Source organism: Hydra vulgaris, chromosome 09 (assembly GCF_038396675.1).
Source record: "Hydra vulgaris chromosome 09, alternate assembly HydraT2T_AEP".
In the NCBI taxonomy this organism is placed as follows: Eukaryota; Metazoa; Cnidaria; class Hydrozoa; order Anthoathecata; family Hydridae; genus Hydra; species Hydra vulgaris.
This window is the reverse complement of record NC_088928.1, coordinates 38,151,923-38,157,922: the sequence shown is the minus strand read 5'-3', so window position 1 is coordinate 38,157,922 and position 6,000 is coordinate 38,151,923.

Below are 6,000 nucleotides of genomic sequence, written 5' to 3'. Positions count from 1 at the left end.
ATTGCTGATTTGGGAATGATAAATTATAATCAACAGCAGGATATCTTTCAGAATTAAGAGAAATGTAGGTATTTGACAAGTCACAATGATCGAATATTGAAAGATTAGCATTTTGGTCTCCACTTTTATTTGTTTGAAATGCAACAATAACGTAACTCGGTCATTCAGTACCTATCCTTGTGCACACATCCCAAGAAAATCTAGTAGATTGTTGAACTGATATAGTATCACACTGACGCTGACGATAGCATACTTGAATGTTTGTTTTTGATGCAATTTGATTAAAAAGTTTAAACTTTTCTGCATCTGCTGGTAGCGCATGTGGTATAAACAATGATATTTTATTAAGATTAACTTTTGCATCAGCTACAGTAGAAAGCTTAAAAATTGCGTCATTATCAGTTTTTCATACAAGATTTATTGTATGTTTAAATCCAAAAATAACTTTGTCATAATCATCACAGAATCCAAAAATGTGCCTTAAAGATATGCAAAATGAAAATGTTCCTTTTGTAGCTGGTTTCTGAATTATGTATGATTGTCTTATAGCAATCCCTGAGTTATCAGCAAGTACTGCTGTTGATGCAGTATCTTTATACCAAAATTGATTTAATCCTTGCGCTAATTGAAAGTCGTTTGGGTGTTTAAGCATTCCTAACATTGTAGTTGCTTTACCTGGGTGATTAATATTTTCTACATTTTGGTTTGATAATTGGTATGATATTTGACTAAATAAATGCATAATACCATTATTTGTCAACGTCACTGCATCTGTATTAGCATAAGCTGTTCCATCAGCTAATTTAACAAGTTGTCCTTCAAATATGAGACAAGCTTCAGATGGAAGTGTGTAAATATCTTGTGTCACAACGTTTTTTCGATTCTTATTTCTCCAGGACTATTTAGATTTGTACAAGCAGCTGCCTCATATTTAAAAATTCAAGTCTTTCAATTCCATTATCCACAGTTGGGATTTCTGTAAAATTTAATATTACAGAAGTTGTCATTTTGTTTTTTTATATACAATATAAAAAAATAATTTTAATTGACAATTCTTAAAAAATAATTATATATAAAAATATCGCAAGTCTATGCAAGTCTAATCAAGTCTAAACAAGAAGAAGACCATGTCGTTTTTTAGCTAGATCTTCTATTCTTATACCATTTTTATTTAATACTTTTTTACTGATCTTATTGCAGAACTCATCATTATTTTATTTATATTTGTTGTTATATCATCTACATTATTTTTTTAAGATCTTTCAAATCCATTATTAATCAGATCTGTAGATCCAACCAAATTTGAAATTATTTCATCAATTTTTTTATTAGTAGCAGGTTGTGAAACTATTTTTGAAGATGCTTTATCAATTATTTGTTTTCCTTTTTTCAACTGTAGCATTTCTATCGCTGATGTTGAAAGTTCTTTTCCTGCTGATTTAGCAGCAATTATTGCAGTTTTTTCTAAATCAGTAGTAGCCAACTTCTTCAACATTTGACATTTTTATTTGTTTAAATAAATCTCTTATACTTTCAAATATACCACTTTCTCCAATAACACGTTTCTTTATATATCTCTTATTATGAACAATTAGCATTTTTTATATACTATACATATTTTTTATATGCACTGATATATAATTATAAATTATTTTGTATTGCTTTTTACTGTGAACTATCTATTATACCTTGTCAAAATACTTCATCAAAACTCGCAACAGCTTCATTTCTTGCTTCAGTATTACCTGCTTTCCATGCAGCTATACGTAATTCAAGCATTTCAGTTAATGCATCAGGGTTGCTAGAAAGAATTATAGTTTGTATTTTTATTCTTCCTCCAATTCTATTTCCTTTTGATTCTAGCTTTCTAGATATTTGTATATCTCTCCAAATGGGTGCTATTATATATCTGAATTTTTCACTTCTAGATGACTTTGGTTTACCTGTATCAGTAGTAATTGCATCTATTTGTATTGATATATTTTGATAATTTTTCAGGTCGGTATATTTCCTTATCAGGACTAGACTTTGGTATTAACTCCCAAAGTCCAGGAGTACCATAATATGTTTCATCATCAATAAATATATCATTATCATTAATATGTATTGTTTTTTTTCCAATATATAGTTCACCATCTTTAGTATGTACCCCAAATGTAGTATCAGCAATTTTTTTACTTGCATACAATGTTAGATAATCTGTTGCAACTTTTCTTATATTCAGACCTTTATTTTCTTCACGAGATGGTAATAGTTCTTTAGTTTCAGTCATTATTATTTCTTTATTTGCTTCAGGATAAGAATTTGAAAAAGTGAGTGCAAATTTATAAGCTTGATCTTGCAATTTATTTATGTTTTTTTCCAACTTGACTATCAATTAATGGCTTGTACAATTTTTCTAAGCAAGCTTTAAATTAGTTTTACCCATCTTTTTATATAAACTATCATTCTGTATTCTTTTTTTTAAGATCTAAGAATTCTTAAGGAATTTGATTTTTTTTTTCAGGATTTTCAATTTTTAGAAATGACATTTTGCTTTTTTTATAAAAAAAGATAAAAAAACACAACATAAATTGCTATGTTGTGTTTTATGTTTTACGTTTTAATAAATTATTTTAATAAATTATTTTGTATTTTTACATCTACATTTTTACTAAATCTGCTTTTGAGTATATTAATTGCATCATCTCTTCCTTATTTAATTAATGATTCTTTAGTTTGTTCATCAATTAATTCTTTTGTATTTGTTCTAATTTATTCAAGCATGACTTTAAATTTTTCAAGTTCACTAAGCATTAGTTTAAATTCATTGTAATCTATACTTCCATCTACTAAAGCATTAAAATATAACCACTTAATGCATTTAGTTACTTTATTCTTTATATGCTTTTCTGCTTTTAAATTTAATTTTTTTATCAACTTACCCTCCTATTAATGATAAAACACCTGTTCCTAATGCTGCACCTTCACATGCAATAACTACTGGTGCTGCAATTATTGTTGCTAAAAAGCCAATTCCAATAGTTCCAAGTGTCATAGTGCTTGCTAGTAATGCTTTATCAATTGTTGAAATTATTTTTACAGCTCTATGATACTTTTTACTTAATATATTTCTCTTTTCTCTCTCACACTCTATTTCTTTTTGAATCTTATTAATTGTGTTTAGGCGGTACGCATGTGCAGTAATAATATTATTTTCTTCATCAGGCGCACTTGGAAGATTTGGATATATTTTATTGAGAGTTTTATTATCATTTGCACTCTGTGCATTTGGTATATCTGAATAAATACTATTACACAGCTTTTTGCAATTAAACTCCATTTTAATAAGTAAAAATAATTTTTTTTTAAATAATTAAAAAAAAAAATATTTACAATAAATTAACAAAACATAAATCTCCTATTTTAATTAATACATCAGAATCAGAATTATTAACAACATTTATTATAATATCATCAACAGTCTCTGATATTATAGAGTTTTTTAAACTTTACATTTTTAATTCAAGTTCTTCTTTTAGTGAAACTAACGCAACACCTTTATCAACTACTATACCAAACTTTAAAAGAATATATTGATGTGATGAAGATTTAATTATAATGTCGTGTTGTGCAAATATTTCATATTTATTTTCATCTATTAATACTAAAGGGTGCTATAAATCTTTGTATACCTTAGAATGAAGAAGTTTTTTATAGGTTCTGGTATATATTTGTTTATGAATTTATGTAATAACGGATTATTTCTTGGCATGTCTTCTTATATGCAATATAAAAATCTTTTAAGAAATCACAGAATCATATTCAAAAATGGAATATTAGCAAATGGTGAATTTGGTCCTAATAATAAACCTGATCCTGTTGATGTATATCCATTTCCATTACGTAAGTACAACTCATCCCCTACAGAACCTCCTTTACCTAATGGTCTCAAATATAAACCATTTCCTGCAGCTGTCATTTTAACTCCTTTTTAAGTATACAACACCCCTTCCAGCAATTTTATCAACCATAGCTGATCCAGCTGTTGAACCTTCTCCTGTTAATAGACCTGTTGTAAGTGCTGGAGCAACGCTTGATAATAAAAATTTTCCAGCTGTACCAAGTAAAGGAAAAAATACACCAATAAATCCTCCCTCTATTTGAGAATTGTGTGCTATTTGTGTTTTACTTAAAGTAATTATTAAGCCTTTACCTTTTTTATATGCTTTTTTAATTCTATTCAACTGATAATCTGTTACAGCTAATACATGTTCACTATTAAGATCTGAATGTGATAACTTAATACTAGCTCCGTAACCATATTCAATTGTTTTTTTAAGTTTTTCTAATTGCCCTTGCGATACATTTATTTTAACATTAGTATATTTACTCATTTTATATATAATATAAATATTATTTAAAAAAAAATACGAAAAGTAAATTAAATAAAGTAACAAAAATTATTTTATGGTTTATATCTTTTCTTCTTTTATATGAAATGTAATAGTTACTTCTTCTCCTCGTGAATTCAAAAGATTTCCATTTTGAGCAAGCAATTTATTTTCTATTTTTGATACTGTTTTAAGTGTTACTGGTAAACAAATTAAGTTATACGGCTCTAAAGCAATTTTATAACCAGGACCTACAGTTGGAAAAAATGAATATATAACGTTATCAGTTCCTCCATTTATATACGATGATCCTATTATATCACTTGTTACTCGTATACTATTAACATTTAATATGTTTACTATATTAGTTGATATATTGTAGCCTGCTGAATATATTCAAAACCAAAAACAGTTCTAATTGAGTTTGAAGTTGTAAAATCAACTTTAAAACTAGTTGCAATAGTTAAAGCTGATCTTAATGTATTATTATTTCCTTCAATTGTAATATTTGCAACTTTTGAACTTGCATCACCGTTTCCTGACATAATCAGTTAAATATATTTATTTATATCATTAATTTCATAACATCCATTTAGATTGTTTTTATCCTTCCAAGTTGATCCATTATATGCGCTATATCTGAAATTGTTGTTTGAAGAATTAGTATTAGGAAAACTGTAATATGTCTCTAAACTAACTCGAGCCATTTCATATTCTCTGTCTTCTCTAAGTCGAATAATAGGAGCAAACATAGTTTTTATAATATTGCTATTTCCGCTCACTGATAACTAATATGCCATTTTTATTTTTTTTATATATGAGATAATATTTTGTTTTTTATAATTTTTTTAAAATTAACAAATTGGTATATAAAAACAATTTAATCCACTTCCATATTTTTCATAATCTCTTTTAGTAGATAGATCTATAATAACAAACCCATAAGGCTCTGACCAAGTTTTCTTACAAAAACTTTTAAATTCATCTTTTGCATATCATTTGAAACATGATCATTATAAATGTGATATTAAAATTCTATGAATCATGTGGAAATAAACTAATAAAGTTTGTATTTTCTCGTATAGTTTGCCTAGGTAAGATAAAATAATTTTGTGCAAGATAGAAACAATCTACATTACTATGTCTTCCTCTTATATAACATTTTTCACACTTATTTTTGCTTTGTTAATTGTAAATCATCAAATATCATCAAATTATTTTTATGAGTATCGAAATCTTCAGGATTAAGTACATCTTCAGCTGTTTCAAAAAACTTGCACTCCATATCTGTTTTCTCATTTAAATTTGTTGAAATGTCTTCCATTATAAGCTCAGGGTTTGGATTTAATTTTTCTATTTTTGTAACTTAAATAGTTGAAGAATAATTTCTTTTGGTAACTTTTTTTCAAAAGATTGTTTTAATATTTTATTCTGGTTGAAAAAGAGATCTTCCAAAAACTTATAAATTATTATTACTTTATTATTGAATTTACTTTTGAGACCTGGCCTAACAAACCAGGTCTCAAAAGTAAATTCAATAATAAAGTAGTTTTTCCACAAACCAACTTTCCAACAACAATTCCTCTTATACTCTTGGGAAACAACTTATTATTATTGCTCCATTGAA